The sequence below is a fragment of the Manacus candei genome, unplaced genomic scaffold, assembly GCF_025592945.1.
Source record: "Manacus candei isolate 608988 ecotype Guabito, Panama unplaced genomic scaffold, ASM2559294v1 h1tg000017l, whole genome shotgun sequence".
In the NCBI taxonomy this organism is placed as follows: domain Eukaryota; kingdom Metazoa; phylum Chordata; class Aves; order Passeriformes; family Pipridae; genus Manacus; species Manacus candei.
In genome coordinates this window covers 1985465-2009153 of record NW_026138065.1, presented here as the reverse complement: position 1 = coordinate 2009153, position 23689 = coordinate 1985465, and the positions used below count along the sequence as shown (strand labels likewise).

The 23689-nt window shown below is 35.9% G+C and overlaps 1 protein-coding gene across 3 annotated transcripts in view; it reads left to right on the top strand.

The window, feature by feature from the left end:
- The window catches only part of SIPA1L2 (signal induced proliferation associated 1 like 2), a 131212-nt gene that overhangs the window by 19464 nt on the left and 88059 nt on the right, over positions 1-23689 (top strand). For all 3 annotated transcript variants that reach the window (XM_051783461.1, XM_051783460.1, XM_051783459.1), the window contains exon 2: positions 5897-5968. The gene's annotated coding sequence lies outside the window, so the exon portion shown is untranslated. The remainder of the gene's footprint in view (positions 1-5896; positions 5969-23689) is intronic.

The following is a 23689-nucleotide window of genomic DNA, read 5'->3' as shown; positions in this document are numbered from 1 at the left end:
TTCCAGGTCAGAGCAGGGTTAGTTTTTTCCATATTCAGGATAAAGCTATAGTTACCTTTGCATGTGTATAAGAAAATTCTGCTGGCCTAAGGATAGGCCTATTTACATTGCTGCTTATATTAGAGTGTGGCAATAGTGCATATTTCACTGTTCACTTTGTGTGTCTTAGCATGTGCTCTGTGTTATTTTTTTCAGAGAAAGCATCATCCAAAGTTGCAGTCAATCTGAGACTTAAGCAGACAAGAGATAAATGAATATTGCTTTTAACATTAGTAACTGCTGTGTAATTAATTGCACTCAATTAGCAAATCTTTAAGTATTTACACTGCAGTAATGTAATTTGTTTTCCCAGGTAGCTGATCACAAAATAGGGAAAGCTGCTTTTAACAAACTCAAGTAATTGCATATTTCATTGAAAATGTTTTGATTGAAACAGTGGTGACTTACCTGATGATCCTCAATCTGTCTTGAGCCTATTCAGTTGTTCCAGCTGGCTTACTGTTGCTTGAAGACATGAGATGGGTGTTTGGGTGGTGTACTCCCTGATAATTGAATGCTGTTCCCTCTGCTAGTCAAGTAGATACTGAGGGTTTGGAAGTGCATCCATTGGGGAGACATCCCTTCTTGGCTGCATGCGCAGGGACCGGTATGTAAAACTAGGAACAATGTTTACTGTGATGAAATATCTGTAAACTGACCTGTATCTGGTGAGGTTCAGCCAGCCTGGATCAAATACGATATCCCTTCTATAGGGGCAAATTTAACTTTGCGATAGTATTTTTAAATTGTACATCATTTTATATTGTGACAGCATTTGTGATAAATATACTGTGATAGTATGTAATAGTGATAAAGTTCTCAAAATCCTTTTAAACTGAGTGGTATGTGTAGCCTACAACATGATTAGTGCCCTCATCTGTTTGACTTCTTTTAGACTTTGAATTTTCCACATGCCACTAGGCTATAGAGGATTACAGATCTTAGACAGATGAATGTAATCCTTACTATGACGGATGTTAGTATTTAATGAAGCTCACAAACAAGTGTACAAACTGAGGTGTCAGACATCCTGAACCAACATGAGTTATTTTTTATTGTTTGTGTGGCTTTGGTTCAGAATATGGAGTCCAAGAAAAATCTGTAACTGGGGAATTCCACCTTGGGTTTTAAATAGACATTGTAACATTGCAGCCAGCATTGGTATTAAAAACAACCACCTTGTCAAATAAGGGAGAAGTTTGAAGGTTTTTTGTTGTGTTTTTATTTGTGTTCTTTTGCTGGGTTTTGGTGTTTGGTTTTTTGTGTGTGGGTTTGTTTGTTTGTTTGGTTTGATTTGGTTTGGTTTTTTGCAATGACATCTGGAACATTGATCTATACATGTTTAGCTGGGCAGCATAAAATTAAGAAAGAACTTATGGATTTAGAAGGAAAACCCAGTTTACAAGTCAATGTGTAAAATACATGCTGTCCAAAACCAGGGATTTCACAAGTTTTAAAGCAATCATTATTTTATATCTCTGTTTTGTTTCACAGTAAAGCATGCTGCTACTTCCTTAGCCTTATTGTTTTCTATTTCTCAGTCTGTATTTCAAAAAGAAGCAGCATGTTTTCTCTCTGAAATGAAGAATTACAATGAATTTCTTGTATGAAACACCTGCACAGTAGGAAGTGAAACAGAACTTTTTAGCTCTCACTGTTTTATGGCAAGATTTCTGTTCCCTTTCCTTCCTGTAAACAAAAGGAGTCACTTAGAGAGTGGGGAAATAGGCTGTTTACAGGATATTTTCTGTATGAAAGGAAGGAAAAGTGCCTTTACAGAGATCAGCCTATTGTGTTGGCAATATGGAAAGTTATATGGAGTTAAATTGAATTTAGTATTTGGAGGGGAAATACATGGCAAAATACGTGTAACCATTTCAGTCCTGATGCTGAAAAGCGCTAGATGCCCCCGTTAGTTGCTGAAATCAAAGCAGGAGCTAGGACATGGAGTGCTGTGGTTTGGTCCCAAATCCTGTGTGTAACCTATGATCATTGTAAGAAGTAAATCAGAGACAGACTACACTTTGCATAATCTCCTAGCTTTTGTTTTAATGTGGCTTTTATTTATAAACAAGCACCTTTGATACTTGTACTTTTAGATACATGTTCAAGTTACTTTTGCACATCTGTCTTCCAGCTGTCTCTCTTTGGAAACCATTACTTCCATGAAAAATACAATTGTGACACTTGTCTAGCAAAGACAACTGTATTTCAATGTGCATGTAGTGTGTATATATTTTCAAAGTTTTGCTTCAAATGTGAAATGTATTAACTGTGATTCTGGTGTGAATCAGGTTATCTTATTCTTGCCTGTATTATAAAATTAATTACTGTGAATAGCTACTTAATTTTCATTTACCTTCTGTAGCACCAGCAAGAACCTTTATTATCAGTAAGAAATGTGGATTAGGTATTTAACTCCAAATTCTGCTTAAGCATTATGGAACAATATTGCTTTCTTGAAACCTCACGTGTATGAGATGATAGGACTGACAATAGCTTTGCCACTAAAACTGAGCAGGTAGGGGAAAATCTGAATACAAAGATACTTGTCATTAGCTGTATCTCTTTCATCTGTAGTTCTTGTACTTAAGTCACACTTGAAAATTTACTGTAGCAGTTTTTTGTAGTTTCTTTTGTTATATATTAAGTTCAAGTTGATTCCTAATACTTGAATATCATGAAAAGGCAATTGTAAGTATGGCAAAGAAGAAAGTAAAGAATCTTGTTTGCTTAATGGGGACTGAACTCCATTTTTGTTTCAAAAGTGGTACTTAAGTACAAAAAGCTTTAACAGCAGTGTTACCTGTTAAAGAAGTGATTTTTTTTTTTCCTGCATGATGGATCCAATTCCTCACACAGAAATCCTAATGTCTGGGTATTTCAGCCTAATTTGGCAAATAAGGCCGGAGTATGTGCAAGTGTGTGTGTGTAAATGGCTACTGAGAGTGGTCTGTCTTCTGGTGTGTCTTGGCAAACCATAGAATCGTAGAATCAGCTGGGTTGGAAAAGACCTCTGAGATCATCAAGTTCTGTAAGTCGAGTGTGCCCAGGGTACATCAGACTTACTGTGTAGATTGAACATGGCAGGTTGATATTCTGGACACACTGAACTTGCTGTGGAGCTTAGCTGTGCAGTGACCATCTGTGCAGGGTTTTTAGAGCAGTAGGAAGCCTGCTAGTCAGGAAAGCTAGGCTTTCCTTGACTAGGATGCTGCCTATCTGCTCATTCTTTCTGGAATCAATTTCTTCTGCATAGCCAAAACTTTTTGGGGAGAGAAAGAAAATTTGCCCAGAGAAAAATCAGATATCAGATACTGATATTATCCTTTCTTTCTGTTTTTCCTACAACAACAAAATAGGAATAAAAATGTTGAAAGATTTCAACATAAGTAATACCGGCTATTCATGCAGAAGATGAATTTTTAGTTGAAAATGAGGTGCAGTGTAGGGCAGGCCACAGTTATGAATGTCTGAGCTTTTGCCAAACAGGACTAGTAATAAAGATTGACTTTCCTATTCAGGAATTATTTTTACCTTCATTTCAGGTATCTTTTAATGTGAACTCTTCTTTGCCTTGTCACTGGCCAACTTGACTTCCTCTGTGACAATCTCTGTAGAAACAAGGTTCTAGTTTTCAATTCCAGTGGACATTTAGATAAAGATTAAGGAACCAGCGAATGAAATGCATATATTACTTCCGGGAGAACAAAGCAACCCAGATGTGACTCTAGGATCAGTTAAAGATGAGGCTTCCAGAAGAAACAGATCTAATGCACAGCAGTCTTATGATGTCTAATACTACAAATAAGTTTTAAAGTACATGTAAGAAAATAGGCATAGTTACTTCTGATTTATAATTTGTTATTTTTTGTGAGTTTAAAGGAGCATACATTACATGAAGTTTTGAGCTTTTTCCATTTGTAGATCTTCATGAGTGTACGAGCAAGATGTTATCAAGAAAATTTTTTGAATGCTGGTGAAATAATAAATTATGTTTTAAATGTATACAATTATTTTTCTTCTCAAATCTTAAATGTATTTTTTTCCTGATGCAGTGTTCTATATAAGACCTTTGGATTAAAGAAAAAAATTAGTATGTGGACAAGGCCTAATGTTTTTCCATTTGGCTGCCTCACAAAAAAGCAACGTAATCCTCTAAATCCTACTTGACTCTGAGGATGAATTGATTCTACTTTTTACTACCGTAAATAGACAGTCCAGAAATTGTCTTTGAGGCAGATATTTTGAAGCTTGGTCTTCCAGTGATTTGAAAGTATGAAGACTTTTTTTTTTATGAGAAAGACAATGTTAATAAGGATAATATTCTCATGAACTTATTTATAGAAAATTGAAAACAGTTTCTTTTCAAAAACTGACCAGATTCCATAGCCATTCTAAAAAAATTATTTTCCATTTTTGCAGTTGTTTCTTTTGCAGTTGCGTTCTTCTCATGTTTTTACTTTTGATCTTTGGCATTTACTGTGGCTTTAGTTTCAGATTTTACTAGAATGATGTTCATGTGTGAAATTTATCATCATCAGGTGTAATTTTTAGGTTAGGAATGAGAAATTTCTGTTTAATATCTTGGGTTTTTTTAGTTGTGTCTTCTGCTGGCAAACAGATCAGTTATCTAATGATATTGGTCAACGCTTCTACTGATACAGTTTTGTTTTAGTTCTCCCATGAAAACCTCACTGGTGAAAGCATTTACTCCAGTTTTGGGTTATAACTACACCAGGAGGGTTTTTTGCTACTGTGAGCATACTGGTAAAAGTAGATTGAAGCGTTTGCCTAGTTTTGACTAGACCTAGAATGAGGAAAAATAGTAAACTGTCCTGCATTCCATCTTTATGGGCTTTTTGTTTGTTTATGTTACTGGTGTCTATCAACCTTGATTTGCAGTTGACGTAGGATTTTGAGACTTTTTGTTCTTTTCCATTGTATGCACTATTCTGTAAAATACTTACAAGAATTATTTTTATCCCTATGGTGGTGATTTAGTACAGGAAATAACATCTGTTCCTGCTCTATGTGTGTCCTTTTTCCTTTCTTTCAGTATGAATGCAACATTGTGTATTTTCCAGCTAGATTTTACTATCCGAGATTATGCTAAAATGAACTCCTTTTGAAACTTTGTTAATGCTGATATAAAATAGAAAGCCAAATCACCTTATTGCTACATGATAGTTTTATGATTTATTTCTCTGTAATGGTGATCACGCAGACCTAGCTAAAATATTTTTATTTTATATATGTTTTTATTTGCCTTCACTGAGAAGTAAATGTAAAAATGTCAAATGTAAATTTTGCACTGTTAGGTACTTTCTTGGCTGTAAGTCATCACACAGATTTCAGAGCATGCTTGTAAATTTTTTTGGATGACCTTACTACTATCTTCTTTCAAAGCATTTTATGGAACTTCATGAATTTTTCTCATCCTTGTAATTGAAAATATTGTTAAGCTACTTGCCTTTTATAATACAGTTCAAGGAATAGCTGTGGACCCTTTATCGTGACCTTTGAAGCAGGTCCATAATGAAACAGTCTGTTGGTTCAGCACCTACTGGTTCATGACCTCTTGCCCCTAGCAGTGCTTTTTTTTCCAGTTATTGGCAGGAACTTGCACAGATAACACCTCTAAATTCTCTTTTGTAACACATACATATGGTATGTGTTACACTGTACTGAATTTTAAAGCCAATGAGTTGTTCTTGATTTTATTTGCATGTACAAAGCAGTAGATTTTCATTTTACACAAGTGTTCATTTAAAACTTTTTTTCTTATGCCTTAGTATCATAAGTGGATATATTCATCTAAAAATAAAAGCACAAACATTTCTCATTTGACTTGCAGGTATCTCCATTTTGTTGATATCAGAAAAAGAGTGACTTAAGTTGGCATCCTTGAGAATCCTTCTAGCCAAAGGTAAGCATATTTTGTAACCAGTGGAAAATATATTTTTAGTATGTTTATAGTATTTTTAAATACTTTTAAAATAAAAAGGCAGCTCTGCTGCTCTGTTTCTTGATGTTTGATATCTCACAAATTATATTTCTTTGGGATACCTAGAGCATCTTAACAAACCCATAAGAGAATCCTTTATATGGCTTGGCATACAAGTTAGTCATAGAATGATAGAACGGTTTGAGTTGGAAGGGACCTTGAGGATCATCTAGTTCCAATCCCCCTGCCATAGGCAGGGACACCTTCCACTAGACTGTGTTGCTCAGGACCCCATCCAACCTGATATTGAGCAATTCCACCCACAACTTCTCTGGTCAACCTGTTCCAGTGCCTCACCAGTCTCACAATAAAGAATTTCTTCCTAATATCTGATCTAATTCTACACTCTTTGAGTTTAAAGCCATTACACCCTCATCCTATCGCTACATGCCCTTGTAAGAAGTCCCTCCCCAGCTCTCTTGTAAGCCCCTTTTAGCTGCTGTGAGGCTGCTATGAGGTATTCCCAGAGCCCTCTCTTCTCCATGCTGAACAAAATCAACTCTCTTAGCCAGTGTTCAGAGGAAGTTCAGCAGTTTTCCTAAATCTGCCACTTGGCAGATTGCCTCTTATTAGTATTGAAGTGTATGGTACAATCACTTTGAGGAAATGTTTATTATACAGCTGTTATTATGCAGAATGATGATTGTGTTCCTTAATGCATCAGATAAGCCAAAAATAAAATCAGAGTTTTGACGATCTGGAGGTTCTTAGCTTGGTCCTCCTCTGGAGAAGAGCTAATATGATCAGAAATAGGCACTAACATAATACAAAGAAAGAATGTCCTTTGTAAGGGCTAATTAGGCTGCTTGTAGAAATTCCCAAGCCTCCAGTTGTAAAAAATCATGGCATTTTGATATTTTCTGCACCAGGAATTGAGGTAAAGTTATCCTCCTATACCTCCTGCCTTTACAAACCTCTTCATCTAGTCCAGCTGGATTGTTTATGGTTTTAGTGTATGGCTTGTGTTTAGAAATACTTTATGTTGGCTGAACACAGTCTGTCATCTAAAGACATTTAGTGTAGTAGTTTTTGCCTGTCATATTAATGACACCAGTAGAACTTTTAACTTTCATTTCTGACTACATATTGTTTCCAGGAGGAAAAAAAATTCTGAATCCAGAATTTTTAAAGTTTTTATTTTAACTTTATTTTGCATTAGATATTTGTAAAGTATGAAGTAAGATAACTGCTTTTGGATTCTTTACAGGCTTGTCAGTCTATTCAAAGAATCAAATTTAGGAGAGTCTGAATAATTGACCTTCCTTGCCGTGTTTGCCATATGCTTTGATGCAAGAAACCAAATTGAACTTTCTGTCCAGCCACCTGAGCCCCTCTGCCCTCCGTGTGCTACAGCAGTTAAACTAGGTGGATGTTTAATAGCTACATGTTATCATTTATCAGATTTTAAGTGGCTTCCTTTGCTTACATCAAGTTAATAGTTTCTTTCCCCTTCTCATCTGAGACTCCATTTCTCAATAAATAGTTCTGTAATACAAAAGATCACCAGACTCCTGTGTTACTGAGCCTGATGAAGTTCTGCTATATTAAAGGTAGTGTATAACATACCTCTGAAAATTTTAACTACTACTTTTCATACAAACTGTGTTTTGCTTCAGATGTAGTCTGACTGAGAGGACAATATTGTAACATATTTTGTATTGTGTGTTGTCAGGAATATCTGCATTTGAATAATGCTAATGTAGAACGAGAGAGCTTAACACTGGTAAATCTAGTCTAGAATAGTGTGCTAACCACTTCTAATATTGCATTTGCTTTATCTTTTGGCTGTATAGTTAGCCAAGGCATAGTAGATGTTTAAAGAAGTCTGGAAGAAACTGAAAAATACAATTTGTAATTTTCTTTTGCTCTCTTTCTGTAGTTAAGAGTAATAGCAGTTGTAATATAATAATGCTGCAAAAAGAATGAGGGTTGCAGATGTTCAATCTTTAATGATGTGCATTGTTTATCTACTGATAAACTGAACTACAAGCTAGTGAACCACTATTCCTTTTATATTTCTGATAGTTATTGTATAGGGACGTGTACATGGGACACCCTATTCAATCTTGTAGCTGGGTGTTTTGGAAGTATGTTTGTGACCTTGTGATGAACCAGCTTCTAAAGGCTTATATATTCACGTGAATTAATGAAAACCTAATCTATTGACAGTTTGTATATGGTATTGATAGTTATGATATGGGGGTAGATGGAACAGGGTAGTTTGTGCATAAACATACCATATATTCAGAAACTAATGCAAACGAAAATGTATAGCAGTAAATTTGATCTAATAGTGTATTTACAGTGTGACATGACTTATGGAAAACATGGCATGCATTTGGTACAAAGACAATTGTTTGCAGAACCTGAACTGTATTGGACAAATCATAAAATTTCTGAGTAGGACAGGCACCTGTTGAGATCAAGCAGTCTAACCCTTGTGCTAAAGGATGATCAGCTAGAGGGGGTTGCTCAGGGTTAAGTCCAGTCAAGTTTTAAATATCTTCAAGGGTGGAAACCCCACAACTTCTCTCAGCAACCTGTTCTGTTGTCTGACTCTCAGTCAAAAAATATTTTCTTATGTTTAGATGGAGGTTCATGTGTTTCCTGTCTTATTACCTCTTATCCTGTCACTGAACACCAATGAGAAGAGTCTGGCTTCCTTTTCACTGCCCCCAGTTAGGCACTTGTAAGATCCCCTCTGAGCCTTCTCTTCTCCAGTATGAACAGTCCCAGCTCCCTTAGCCTTTCCTCACATGAAAGATGCTCCAATCCCTTAGTCTTTTTAGTGGCACTTTTCTGGGTTTGCTCCTATCATTCCATGTTGTTCTTGTACTGGGGAATCCAGAACACAGTACTCCAAATGTGATGGAATAATGATGGAATTTTAGCTCTAACCAGTAAGTGAAAAACAACTAGCTAGAAATGCAGATAGGCACGTACCAGTTTTGTCAGTAGCAATGCACTATGTTCAATAATGCTGTATGGTCTTCTCAATCTCCACATTAGTATCCTTTAGTTCCTCTGTAAGAAGTATTTATGCCACAGTCCGGGGGGAAGGAATGGGACCGAGACAGCAATAAGAGTCACGACACAAGGTAGAAGGTCCAAGCTATCTCCCTTTATTGAGGGTGAACATGGGTTTATATAGGGTTTGGATAGAAGGAGCTGGAAAACTGGGAGGAGCATGGGATAGACAATCAGGGGAACAAATGAGGGAAAGAATTTGGGAGAAGAGGGAGGAATTTGGGAGGAGCTGGGGAAGACCGAGAACCAATGGGAGCTCATTCCACACTGCGACATATTCCAGCAAATCAAAGGGAGGAGCAGGGAAGCAGGGAACAAACAACTCAGGGCAAGTCTGGACATGCCCAAACAATGCACATGAATGGGGTGTTATATTAACAGTTTTTAAATTCCGTTGAAACTTCAAAAGTCCATGTAATAAATTCTTCTCAACCATCATAAATTCTTCTCCATGCTTGAAATCTTTCCCAGTCCGATTCTGTGTCCTCCACATCTTTATACTTAAGTATAAATAAAATATCAAGCTGCTTAATTTCTCAAGGCATGTATGCTTTAGTCTTGGAGAGGCCCATAGTCTTAATAGTTGTTTCATCTGCCATCTGGGTGGAAAGGTCATAGGATAAGTGAACCAATATTTTTTTAAAAAGTTAATCACGTACTACAGAATACTAGTAATGCTGTGCATTATTTCTGTTTCTGTAAAATCATACCAATCTGCAGAGTTGGTCTTCCTAGTCTGGGTCCCTTCTGACTGTCATAAATGTAGCAGGACTTACCAGTTGAGGCAGAGGACTATTTTGGTTCCTAAAGGCAGTGAGCCAAAAAAATACCTGTGCTATGTTCTGTCTTTCTGCACTGTGCTCTACAAAGTGTGTGGTTCTGGGAAGATTTGTTAGTTTGGCTGAATCTTTCCATTTACCCTACTGGAGTTTGGAAAGAAGTAGGATTCTCTCACCTCTACAAATGCTGTATCACTCTCAATAACAAAGAGATAACAGTAAGAAGCACTAGTTGACTAAGCATGCGTTATTTGTGAGTTCCACCAAAGTAGAAGTCAAGGTAAAATAACATGCATGTTAATAAAACAGAGGAGCTTACTAATGTGCATTTTGTGTTGGCTGTTTTGGAGAGGGCATGGGGAAAAAAAAGAGGCAGTGCTGGCAGGTTGGGTGGGAGAGTTAGGATCAAGAACTAGGGAGTGATGAGTCTTAGAAGGGAAAGAGACAGCTAATTGAAAATGAAAATAAGAGAAGCTAGTGCTAAACTTCCTTTCCCTAGCCCTTAGCAAATGTAATATATATTTTCTCTTTGAGGAAGAGGCTGATGTACCACTGGTGCTAACCAAAGAGATGTAAGAAAAAACAACAAATGTCTTAATAAGCAAATAAAAAGAATGAAAGAAAGTTGTTGGGAGGGAGGGCAGAAAGGACACACACCATCCCGATCTCTTAATATAATCTAATTTATTTCAGCAAAATGATTTATGTGTTGTTCTTGTATACAAAGTGAAGGATTACAATAAATTATCTTAATTGAAATCCTTTGTTTCTGCCTCATGCAGAAAAAGACTTCTAATGAAATATTTGAAATAATTAAGAATGAATGAAAATACTTTTGAAGATAAGGTGCAAAATGGGTAAAAAACATCTTATGAGCTTGTTTCTGGTTGTTACTAGAATTATGCAGGATGAGTGGGAAGGTTGGAGAAAAAGAGCTATGCGTTTGTGAAGGAGAGACTTCTCAGAGAAAATTGGACAAACAGAACATGGAACAACATGGGAAAGATGAGAAATGAAAAAAAAAAACAAAACAAAACAAGAATTTGAAAATAGTTCAGGGAGAGCCAAAACCCTTCTGGAATTAAAGCTGGTGAAAGATGTGAAGGGCAACAAAAATCCCCTGTTGCAAGTACATAAGGAATAAAAGGAATGCTAGGGAAAATGTGAGTCCACTGATAGTGGGATAGGGGATCTGGTGACAACAGGCACAGAAAAAGCTGAAGAGTTCAATAGATTTTTCACTTCAGTCTTCACTGGTAAGACTGACCTTCTGGAACCCCAGACAGTGTGGAGCAAGCAAGATTTACCATCAGTGGAGGGTGATTCAATTAAGGGATATTTAAACTGATCATAAAGAAGTCCATGGGACTAAATAGAGGGTGCACCCATAAATGTAGATGGAGCTGATTGATGTCAGTGTGAGGGCACTCTTGATTTTCTTCAAAGGACCATGCGATTTGGAGAGGTTCCTGAGGACTGAAAAAAAGTCTGTTCAAGAAGAATCTGGAGAAGTACAGGTCAATAAGGCTTGCCTGTCCTTGTGAAGGTGACAGAGCAAGTAATCCTAGAAGGTATTTCCAGATACAAAACTAGGAGGAGTGCGGTTGGGCTACCATCCAGAGGGACCTAGACTAATGGATAGAGGAGAACGTCCCTAGTTCAAAAAAGTGCCAATTCCTGCAGCTGGGGAGAAATAACCCAGCAAAGTGTCCTTGTGGCAGTGCTAGTGAGGCCACACCTGTAATACTGTGTGCAGTTCTGGGTTTCTCAGTACAAGAGAGAGATGGACACACTGGAAAGCATCCAGTCCAGGCCACAAAGAAGGTTAAGGGACTGGAACATTTCTCATACTGGGAAAAGCTGAGTGAGCTGGAGCTGATTGGCCTAGAGAAGGCTAAGGAGGATCTCATCAATGTATAAGTACTTGAAGGGAGGATGTAAAGAGGAGTTAGGCTATTTTCAGTGGTGCCCAGTGACAGGACAAGAGGCCATGGGCATAATTTGAAATATGTGAAATTCCATCTGAACATAAGAAAAGACTTCTCCTATGAGGGTGGTTGGGCAGTGGAACAGGCTTCTGGGAGAGGTTGTGGATTTTCTATCCTTGAAGATATTTAAAACCTAACTAGACATGGCCATGAGCAGCTAATCTATCTGACCCAGGACAGTTGGGCTAGATAATCTTCAGTAGTCTCTTCTGACTTTGAAGACTCTGTGTGGTTCTGAGAAAATAGCAAAGGGGGAGAAATTGATGTCTATTTTTCAAGCAGGAAAAAAGCTAGAACATATTGATAAATTCCATTAATTAAAAAGATTAAGTCAAGGTCACTTGCAGCTTTTTCTTAATCTAGTTGCAGGGAAAATGCTTGGGCTGTTCATTCCTTGGTTCGTGAGCTTAGGTAGCAGGGTAATAGACATCAGAATATTTTTCAGGCTCAGTTAATTAGGAGGCAGAAAGATTTAATGAGGTTTACAAGCATTTTCCAGGGTCAAAATGGATTGTCTAAAAGATATATGAGAGCTTTGAATTTTGTGAAACCGGCTATGCTGTAATATTTTTTACCCTGTGTATGTAATGTCTAAATTTTTGTTTTCAGTAAATTTTAGTCTTAAAATATTGATTTTTATGATACTGATGACCTCTTGTTATATTTGATCTTCTCTTGGGTAGCCTATCTCATCCACTCCTATCTAAAAAATGCAGACAGCTTAAAATAATCTCTTGCAGGCTGACCTGGTCTGGTTATTAACCCAGGACACTCTGAGCCCTGTCTGTTTGCAAAGTTGAGGGGGGAGGAGAGGGCAAGAGGCGAGGAAAATTAGAAATTAGAAATCTCACAAGTAGTCTATTTGTCTTTCATGGTTCTCTAAAAAGTTATTAATTTGCTGTGAACAATACTTCGTAGTTCTTATCTGTTAGACTTCTTGCATTTTTTTTTCTTTGTCTTGCCATCTCGCTCCTGTTATTTAGCCTAGTAACCTGATTTGCTGCCTTTTCAAATTCCTCCTTGTGAACGAAGTGTGTACTCTGTCTGGCATGGCAGCCTGTGAGAAGGGGGAAAGAGGGACACAAAATTTTCCCAGGTCCTCCACTTCATCTTGTGTCTGCTTGTACACAGTTTTTCTGTTTTATCTTATTGCAAATATGAGAGACTCATATGGATGGAAAGAAATCATATTTAAAAATAAATAAACAGAAAGTTTTTTTCTTGAAATTTCTTGAGGTTTTTCCGTTGTATTTAAGACTAGTGACATTAAGTGCTCCAGACAGTTTCAGGAAGGACAGGACTAAATGCCATCAAATGCTGAAGATCAAAGTCCACTGCAGCAAGAAAGTTTTCTTAAAATATAAACTAAATTTTTAAACGTTTTTTGAAGTGGTTGTTTCTAAGAGGGACAGAAACACATGCTTCCATTTCATGTACTTTTTGTTAAGCATATATGCTGACTGTCTCTTTAGAAGAAAAGAGAAGCGCAGGCATTTCTGTATGTAACATCCTTCCTTTTGTTATTTGTCTCTTGGAGACTATAGAAAAGTGATCTTTATTGTTCTTAATGATGATAACAGCTAATTATGTTTGGGTGACTGACAGATTCGGTAGACTGTCTATTTCTACTTTGCCTTTCTTTATTTTTCACTTGGCTCCAAAGCACCATTCACAGATATTTAGTTAATTTCTCTGACTTAGTGATGGATGTTATTGTTGTACCATGTTTAGAAGCCAGATACAAAGAATATGACTTTGATTTTTGATTCTGATTGTTTTCATCCTTTGCTAAAGTAGGATTATTTTTTTTTTAAGAAGACCATACTTAGAAATATCTTCCTGTACCTTTTTAAAAATTAGAATATATCTGTAAATAGACTTCTTTATGTGTGTGTGTGTGTGTGTGTGTGTGTTTTTTTTCTGTTTTGTTCCTATTGACAAGCCTTTTTTGTTTTAAAATTTTCAAGGTCAGAGTGGGCTGCAGGTTTCATTCAAAACTATTTTCTAAGGAGCAGATAAACTGATGGCATAGTCTAACCCTTTTGCTTTACATATGCTAATTATTAGGTAGCATTTGGCAGTTGGTAGCTTTGTCTGAGCAGGAGGAAGAATGTCAATTATATGACAGCTGTATGCATGTCAGCTAACTTTGTCTCCAGGGCAGCCAGCGCTTACAGTACTTTTAGATTTAGCAAGGTAATCTTAGGATCTCCCTTACTTTGTGTTTGATATAGTTTGACTTAGAAACTGTGTTCTTAAACAGTGTTCTTAAATTAGAAATAAGCGTTTGAAATACTATGTTTTTCTCAAATGGGTTAGTGTATGGAACTATGATAGATTTCAAGTTGCTGAGGTGTGGTATTACTGGATGAAGTAGCAGGAAACTTGCTCTATCATAGGATTATTACCACTCTAAGGAGTTGTTAGGATTGATATTTTTTACCAAGGTAATGAAGTGATGTAGCTAGAAAGTTAAAATTGAGGCTATTTTTAAATTTAAGCTCCTTTTTTGGGGTGCTGAGGGGGTTGAATGCCATTTTAAAGAAGTAACTATGAAAATACAGAAGTTAAACTGCATACTGAAATCGTGTTGTAGTTGACAAGTGTGTTTAATTAAGATGATTTTTGTCTTGAACCTCCATGTTTGTATTCCTTGTATTTTTTTTATTACTAAGCTCACATAGGACACTAAAGTAGAATTCTCCATTGTGTTAGGTGTGTGGGGCTTAATATGAGATGTGTGCACAGCTTCTAGAACTATGTACTAAAGTAATTATTTCGTTGTTGGAAGCTTCAGGTTTCCTGGTCTCTCATCTCTCTTCTTTGTGGATATCAAACTGAAGTAGAGGGTGTAGTATTAATGCTTTACTCCTCTGGTTGATTTAAAGTTATTTTGGCTTTTTTTCATGTATTACTGTAGTGCTGAGTGAAAAATCTTTACGAAACTGGATTGGGATTTCTGTTTGTTTAGCTGTCTTTTGCCAGAAAAATCAGTCCCTCATACTAACCTCCCAGCTTTGACTATAAGATCAATGGATGGGTGATGACAGACTGCATTCTACTGGGACATGTATTCTACTATGTGCCCCTTAGCACCCACATGCTCTCTTTTCTGGAGCTTTCTCATACACTTTCCTTCTCTGTTTCACCCAGTATTGCAATAGTGCCCCCTCTCTTATATTCCTTTCCTAAAATAATAAAATAGCCCAACACCTTCTTTCCTTTTGCTTTAGTTAAGCCACCAGGTTATGTGCCCGTGATCCACGTAGTTGCTAAAGAGATCTGAGCTTAGTTAGTACATGCAAGCCTCCTGGCCCTACTGGTGCATACATTTGTATCTTGTCTGTACTTCAGACTATGTATTCGTATTCTTCCTAACCTAAGGGATCAAGCAATTCAGTCTTGCTCAGGCCATGGGTAGGACTGCAAAACTGATTTTAGATGTTGTATAGACTTAGAGGTAGAGAGAAACACAGGTAAGAAAATAGTAATTTTAGTTACAATATATTAGTAGTGCTTAATTAAATTATCTGGTCCTATTAAAAATAATTTGTCCAACAGTTCTCTTTGTAGTTAATTTACTTTCTTCTTCTACTTTTCCCCTCCTTCTCCCAACTCCATGCCTGGAATGTTAACATAGGACTTAAGTTTTCTAACTGACAGATTTATTTTTTTTATTGCTCTTAATGGCTTCCAAGTGTCAGCTTTGACTAGAGTATACTTACTGTCTCCTTTCAACCCTCAGTAATTGTGCTGATTTGCATGCAGTGAGCAATCCCCATTTTTTTGTTTCAGTTGTCCCCACCTAGATGCTCTGTCCTTTTTACATGGTATATTCCTTTAAGTATTCAACCCAGCAACTGCCCAGCTATGTTGGGCATACTGCTCAGTGAAAATTTTACTAAATTTTTTTGTACTTATCTTCTGTTCTCTAGTTAGCAGAAGCAGAACTAAGCACAGTGTAAAGAGATGTTTCTGTATTTATGTTTAAATTGCAGAATGTTGTAATAGGACATTGTTTCATAGCATGGAAGGAGATCTTACTGAGGCATCCCACACCTTCTCTGAAGGCTATTTCAGGGGGTGGATGGTTGAGTTTTTTGTTGGTTTTGTTTGTTTGTTTGTTTGTTTGTTTTTGAGGTTTTGTTTTGGTTTGGGTCTTTTTGTTTAGTTTTTTTGTTTGATTGGTTGGTTGCTTTTTTGCACACTTTTAGTTCTTGTACTCCCTTATAAAAATGCCTTTACAAAGGCAGGACAGAAGTGTCTGTATGTATTCTATGGGTGAATCTTTGCAGTGTGTTATTCACACTTAATTCCATAATGTACGTGCTACCTTCTTCATTCAATTGTTAGGAAATCTGCTTATCAATTGAATCAGAAGACATCTGGTTTTGATAGTGATCCATGTTTTAAAAAAATCTTTCAATTGATCACATATGTGGTCTATCAAGTGGTATTCATTCATTCTCTGGAAGCAAACATTTCCAGTGAAGTACCGCCTACATGTCCATTGCCCAGACTCAGCATCTACTTCCGTTGTCTAGTCTACAATTATTAGAGCTTGATGATAGCTAGAGCTGTGAAGAATTATTTTTTTTTCCTGTTACATGAATAGTTTGGTTTCTAAGTGTTTCTGTATTTGCTGAAGATGGAGATCTGCAAACTTTCCTCTACATGCCTTCTGACTTCATACTAACCAGTTGATTGGTAGTTTCAGTATTTCACTGGGGCATTGATGGCTGAGCTTCCATTTTGTAGACTTGTTGCAATAAGATTTAATTTCCTTTCCTGTATTAAGTAGAGAAGTGAGAATTTATTTCTTACTGGGATCTACAGGATATTGCAACACAACAGGAATATGTAGTTAGAACTGTTACTTGGAAAGCAAGCTGTATATTGAACAGACTGTACTAATTTTTTAATTAATAAAATAACTTTCCTCTAAAAACAAAAATCAAACACCCCTCCTCCCCAAAAGACCCAAACCAACCAACTCACAAACAAAAAAACCCAACACAAACACACAAACTATCAAATCAAACTCAAATTTGTTTCCTTCTTGGAGTATTTCAGGATAGGAAGATGTTTACTGTGTTGTACTGTGTAGCAGTATTGGATATTTTTTTCTGTATTTCTATTTCAGTTCTGCAGTTTCCACAAAGCTGCTTTTCTCCAGTAGACTTAGAATTTTTATGTTAATGTGTGCTCTTTCCCCAGTTACTGCACACTGTCACTGGGGTTCTGTAGAGTTCAATGGAAATAATGCCTGTCTTGTTTAGCTTAAGCACAATATGCTACTATAGTAGTTTCACTCAACTTTTTTCTGTGTGCAAAGCAACTTGCATAGTGCATTGAATTTTGTCTCATTCGAATGTAGAGTCATTGTGTATGTAGGAACAATTAATTGTATATCAGTACATTGCGTTCAATTTCTGTGTGTTTGTTTAAAAATGTGCTTTTTTTCGAACTTACAAATGTTGCCAATATCTGCTTTAAAAAATTACCATTTATTAAGATTTATTAAAAATTTAGACATTCAACAAATACTCCTTTGAGTTATAACTTGTTTGAGAAACAAATATGAAAAGAACTTTTGCATTAAGATACATTGTTCTGCCTTAATTGGGTGCATTCTTTGTCGCATAGTGACAAAGAATGAGGTTTTTAATGCCTTCTTTGTCTTTAATAGTTTTTAATAATAAGACCAATTGTTCTTCAGGTACACAGCTCCTTGAGCTTGAAGACAGAGGCAGGGAGCAGAATGAAGCCCCTGTAATCCAAGGGGAAATGGTCAGCGACCTGCTACTCCACTTGGTCACCTACAAGTTTATGGGGTTGGATGGGATCCATGCAAGGGTACTGAGGACTCAGGTGCTCACCAAGCCATTTTCCATCATTGACCATGGTGCAGTGACTTCTAAATTTCTCCCTTGAGTGGTTCCTGCATACAAGGTCACATTTTATTTGCACTTGATCCGACACTAAGTCCATTCGTATAGGAGAGACACTTTCATCTGAAATTGGGGGGTGGGGTCAAACTGGGGAAATGGGGAAGGGTCAGTGTTTTACCTGAGAAATCTGACTACAGATTTGCTTTTAATTTTCTGCAAAGACTAACAAATTGATCTGCTACCTCTCATTATGGCTAATTCTGTTAGTTCTTTCTAGCTGGCATTTTTGGGCAAGGAATAATATTTAACTTAGTTTCAAATACTTTAGGATTTCCACACTGAATATTAGAATGGAAGAACTGATTGGCTCATGAGTTGATAGGCATTTGGTTCTTTCATGAAGAGTTTTATTAGTAAGCATAGAGACCCATTTTCTTTTAATCTGTGGAAGAATTGCTTTAACTGGAACAGTAAGTCTAGTCTCTATTATTAAAAGGTATTTTTGAAGTGTCTTAGCAAGAAGAAACTAATTCCAGTTAGTATATGACTCCTTTTATGCAACACAGTCTTCCAGGAAGATGTGACAAAATAATATGGCATTCCCATTTCATATTCAAAATGAGTTCTTGTATTCATGAAGTACTTTGATCAAGAACAGGTATTTCAGTTATTCTCTTGATAGAAGTCTTAGTTTTTTTTTTTCTTCATACATGTTCTATTTGTTTGCATTATTTTGTGGCTTTGATATGCATTTTTGAGGTTTATAAATACTAATCTCAATGTTTAAACTCACGTATTAACTGAACACTTTCCAAGTAGCTTTAATCGGTTTATGAAGTGTTTAATTATTAGTTTTTTAAAGGAAAGTCTAAATATTTCTATCATATTTCCTCTAAAATAATAGCTGAAAAGTGAAATAGATTATTAAAAAAATATTCTAGTTTTAAAAAGTGTGATATAGTAGCACAAAGGCTACTATATATTTTCTTTTTTCCATATTCTGGTCTTGTATTGGTTTATCTATTCTAAAAATATGTAATTCATCATCTTTTAAGATTTTATTTGTTTACATACTTTTGTAATTGACAAAGGGTTGATGACAGTGTTCTCTGAAGGGCTTTGTTCCTTGGAATCCTCTCTAGGCTATTGTTTGAAGTAGATCATTTGCTGACTTTAAGAACATATTGAAGTACATATTTGTTTTGACTTGATTTTGACAGGAGGTGGAGGGATGGATTAGCACCCAGGAGTAACACATGCTATTAACTGTTGATTGTAGGTATATACCCTTCTTATTCGAAGGAAAAGAAGCATTTAAGTAATCATACAGCATAGTGGACATTTTAAAAAATCCCATAGCTTCTCTACTCTCCTGGAAAGGATAAAGGCAACTAAGGTAACTGATACTAGTAATGTTGTACAGTGTCTCATCTGACTGTCTTGGATACTAAAAAGATGTATCTTGGGAAAAAAGAAAGGACTGATGAATGATACTTTAAGAAGATGCTAATGAGAAGGAAAAATATTGAGATAAAGGAAGTGACAGTAGAGAAACAGCAGTGAAATTAAAGAAAACAAAACATTCAGTGCAGAAATGACTAGTAAAACTAAAGAATTAAATGGAAGTATTTCTAGGTAAGGAGGCTATAGCAAAGACATGCTTTCAAAGTCAACTGAACTTAAATGCTGTATTGGAAAGCTGGACTTTTGTCAGAGTACTAGACCTTGGAAAGGACAAGGAAAAGGATATTTATAAAAGAGGAAGAAATGGGCTTGGGTGAAGACAATGATATAGGATGTTTTTTTCCTTCCATGATGTTATAGGAGTCTGAACTTGCCAGGAAGAGACAGATCACTTCTTGATAACAGGTTATTTTGAACAAGGAGTTGGATTAATTCTGAGTTTTTCAGGATGGTTTTCGGCATCGTGGACAGAAACCAATTGATTTGGGTGGAAAACAGATAGCATGAATGTGTGGGAGCTTTTGACTGGTGATTAGCAAGCTTTTGCCATCTCTGTAGATGCGTGGAAATTAAATAAATGGTTGATGACAACCATTACCATCCTAACTTTGCCTGGCATCTTAATTTACCTTATTGGCCTGTTTACATTCTGAATAGCTATGCTTGAGTAACAATTAGCTGTGAATACTCTCATTCCAGACCAAAGGGTGTCATGGTCCTAACACAGATTCGTTGTCTGATTTGTGCTCCTTGAAAAGAAGATGATATACATAGATTGAGATGGAAAATATTGCATGAATTTGGTATGATTTGTCGAATACATGGATTCTAGTGTATGGAAATAGAGAAAAGAGGAAGTGAAGAAGCACACTGGAATAAATATAGATGGTAACCACATCATGAGAGGCAAAGAATGCCCGGCGTATGAGGCAAATATGGCATGCAGATGCACACCATTACTTTTATAGAGAGTTAACAAATCCTTTAATGGAAGGAAAAGTATACCCGTGCTATTTATTTTGTAAATATAAATATGCATAACAAAATCTTCCCAGTGAAATGTGGACAGTCTGGTTAATGATTTGATGATATGCTGAAAGAGCTATTCATGAGACTTTGGCACTGTTTTGTTTTTTTTTTTTCAAGACTTGGCATTTTGGATAGAAAATCGGAGTGAATTCCTGAGTAAGAGTAATAGGAAAAACAATACTGAAACTGTGCAACTTCATTTTAAGCAGAATGACATGGTTCCTTAGAACATAATTTTACTGAATGTCCCCCACACTCCCATTCTAAGAGCAGTCTGCTACAATTTACTAATTTAAATTTATTTCACTGCCTGTGTAGGTCTCATGTAATGAAGCCTTCTGAAGTGCAAGTAGCCTTTTAATTTTTCTAAATATGGTTTTAGATGATTACTTAGCAAGTTTATACCCCTCTGTTTTGACCCAGATTGCTGCCGAAGCTTTTTATTTTAATATAGTTCTCTAGCTAAGGGAAAGGAGGGGAAGTCTTTCTTCATATAAAATCAAAACTGTTGACCAGAAATTTAGTCTGCATTTTCAGAAAGCTGTTTATCATCTAGGACGAAGAGGTGTTTTTCCTCATAGATACCACAGTCTGAAAAAATATTATTTTATCTATATTAAAATATTCTCAAGTCTATAGAGTTTCTGTTTAATTCAGTTTAAGCCTATAAAGCACAGTTCAGAGTATTTAAAAAACAAGATGGGAGGGAAATTGTGATTTTATTTAAGTTTAAAGATGGTACAACAGTTTGCAAAAATTTTTTTCTCAAAATTGTTTTTAACATGGGCTTACAGACTAATGGGAATAAGGATGCATTTGTATGCAAAAGCATTTTTCTTTATGCACACACTTGAGGAATGCAACCTTGAACCTGCACTAAGATTTGCTCCCATGGAATGTGTCTGGAAGACATTGAAATATACACTTGATAGAAACAGAAGTATTTATCAAAATTCTTAGTATCTTTGGGCTTGGTCTATTATTGTTGTTTTGAGGGAGTTTTTAAAGTAAAAAATAGTATATCACCACTGATGCTTAGTAAGTCCCAGACTATTTTGATTTTATTGCCTTTGGCATTGCAAAAGACTACTGATCATACTTCATTCAAGACAGTAGAAATTCACATGAGCTTACTCTATGGATAGTTCAGTGCATTTTTAATTGCCTTGGTTGGTTGGTAGGTTTTTTAATTCTCATGTACATTTATTGGTTTTCAAAAGCTAGCCTAGCAGATTCTGTAGAACATTATTTAAAATCACATTATGAATTGCCCTAGGTAAGGATATTTTTATTAAAGGGTCATACATAATGTTGACATGAATAGCTGAGACCTTTTGTAAGCAATTTATAATTGTTGACAAATATGCAGTCAGAGTTATAAAGGTTATCTGGGTAATAAAGAAAATAAGATTTATTTGATAATGTCCTGAATTTGGGGGTAAAAGAACCTGTTGATTTTACTGATAAGTAGTTGAGTATGTATGGGGAAGGAGAAGGAATGCCATTTATGTTGTTTATATGTCAAATGTGTAGCTTCTCTTATAATCTGAGCCTTTTAAGAGTCAGAGACACAGCAAATGTGATTGTTGCTTTCTAAATTTGGATTTTGAAATAAATCTCTGGTTTCTGTAATGCAAATAAGCTGCAAAAAAAGAGGGAGATAGGCACTGACAGCAAGTAAAAACACAGTTCCAGAAATGTGCGGTCTGTATGAATGATATACAGTTTGTTGGCTGACCCAAAACTTTGTGCTAAATCAAAGCCAATAATGAAATTCAGAGGCAGATTTTTTACAATGCCTACACTGCATTACTATGCCTGTGTGCGAACACTTTGGATATGTTAATTATACCCTCCTATTTGAACGTTTTCATTTACATAAGGAGTAGAACTTGATAAATCAAATATAAAATTCAGTGTCTGATTTATTGGATGGGGTGTTATGTAATCAGAATTTTAAAAGCAAAAGTTAAAACAAAATTGGCCCTTTAAAAGCAAACCATTCCAGATGAATACGAATTTATAATTAACATTCCCCATGCCTCCCAAAAGTGGACCACAGTCCATCACGACCCCAGGCATGATGATGACTCTGACTTTGTCTGGAAAATTCATATATCTGACAAAAAGTCTTCTTTCCAGTCTAGAAAAATGAGATCTTGCCTCTCTGACTCAAAGTTTTTGAAAGATGTGTTTCCACACTATATTTTTGAAGACTGCTATTTTTTTTTCAGTTTAAAATGTATTTATATAGCTTATTTTCTCAGCAAGACAACTCCAGAAAGTTCTCTGATGTGTACTTTAACCTAGTAAACGAAAGGAAAACTGTAGAGCAATGATTATGCTATCTTATTTTTTGCAGTGGTTTTGGTTGTTGGGGTTTTTTTGACGTCTTTTTTTTATATATATTTGGGGGGTAGCAGAAGGAAGTGTCCCATAAAGCTTTAACAAAATTATTTTCAATTACAACCCTCCTAAGTCTCATTGATAACAAGGTTTTTAGCCCAACAACAATTCGATTCTAGATAATATATCAAATGATCACTGAACAGATGGCTGTGACTTTTTATTGCTATCAAGTGCCAAATTTGAGTGGACTGATGAAAAATGAAGGACAATATTCTGCTAACAACTCTCCCACTTCTGCTACTGTTCTTCTGTTTGTGTCTAGAATTATGTGAAAAGGTTTTATTCATCAAAAAAGAACTCTTACTCTACAAAGCTGTAGAATAACCAGCCTAGAGGCTGACTGTTTCAGAGAGACTCTTGTTTGCCTGAGCTTTATTGTTTGGGGCCAAGTGGTCCACACATGTGCTTAGAAATGTCAGGTGGGCACAAGTTACCGAGTTCTTAATGTATTTTGTTAATATTATGAAATATATTTTCCAGATTATGCTGTAAAATTAAGAATAAAATAGTTTTTATGTAGTAACACTGTATGAATTCAGTGTATTATGGTCACCATATATTTCAACGTATTTTCTTTCTATTTGGAATTCTTGCTCTTTTGATTTAGAGAAGAAGGATAAAAAAGTGAAGTTTCTGTTCTCAAAATATAGCTTTTAAAAAAGATCTTGATGCACAGTGATATGAAATGATACTTTATAGCTCTAAAGAGATGCAGAAATACCTGAGGAGTTACTTGCTGTCATCTGAAACCGCAGATCCCCCGTCAGCTTGAAGCTAAGATTCTGAAAACTGGCCAGTAATATTATCAGTTTATGCTGCCTCGCAATTCATGCCAGCTGATAAAGAACCAAGGTCAAACTGAAACAATTTCCATAAAAGACAATGAAGAGAAATGGTCATGTTTCCTTTTTCTTTAAAACTTATTTTACTTTAATCAGCCACTTCATTAATATGAAAAATAATTCAGAAGTGTAATATATCCATTCTACTGCCAGATGACATGCCATAAAACTTATTTCCTGTTTCATTTTCTTGAAAACACAAAGATAGAGAAAC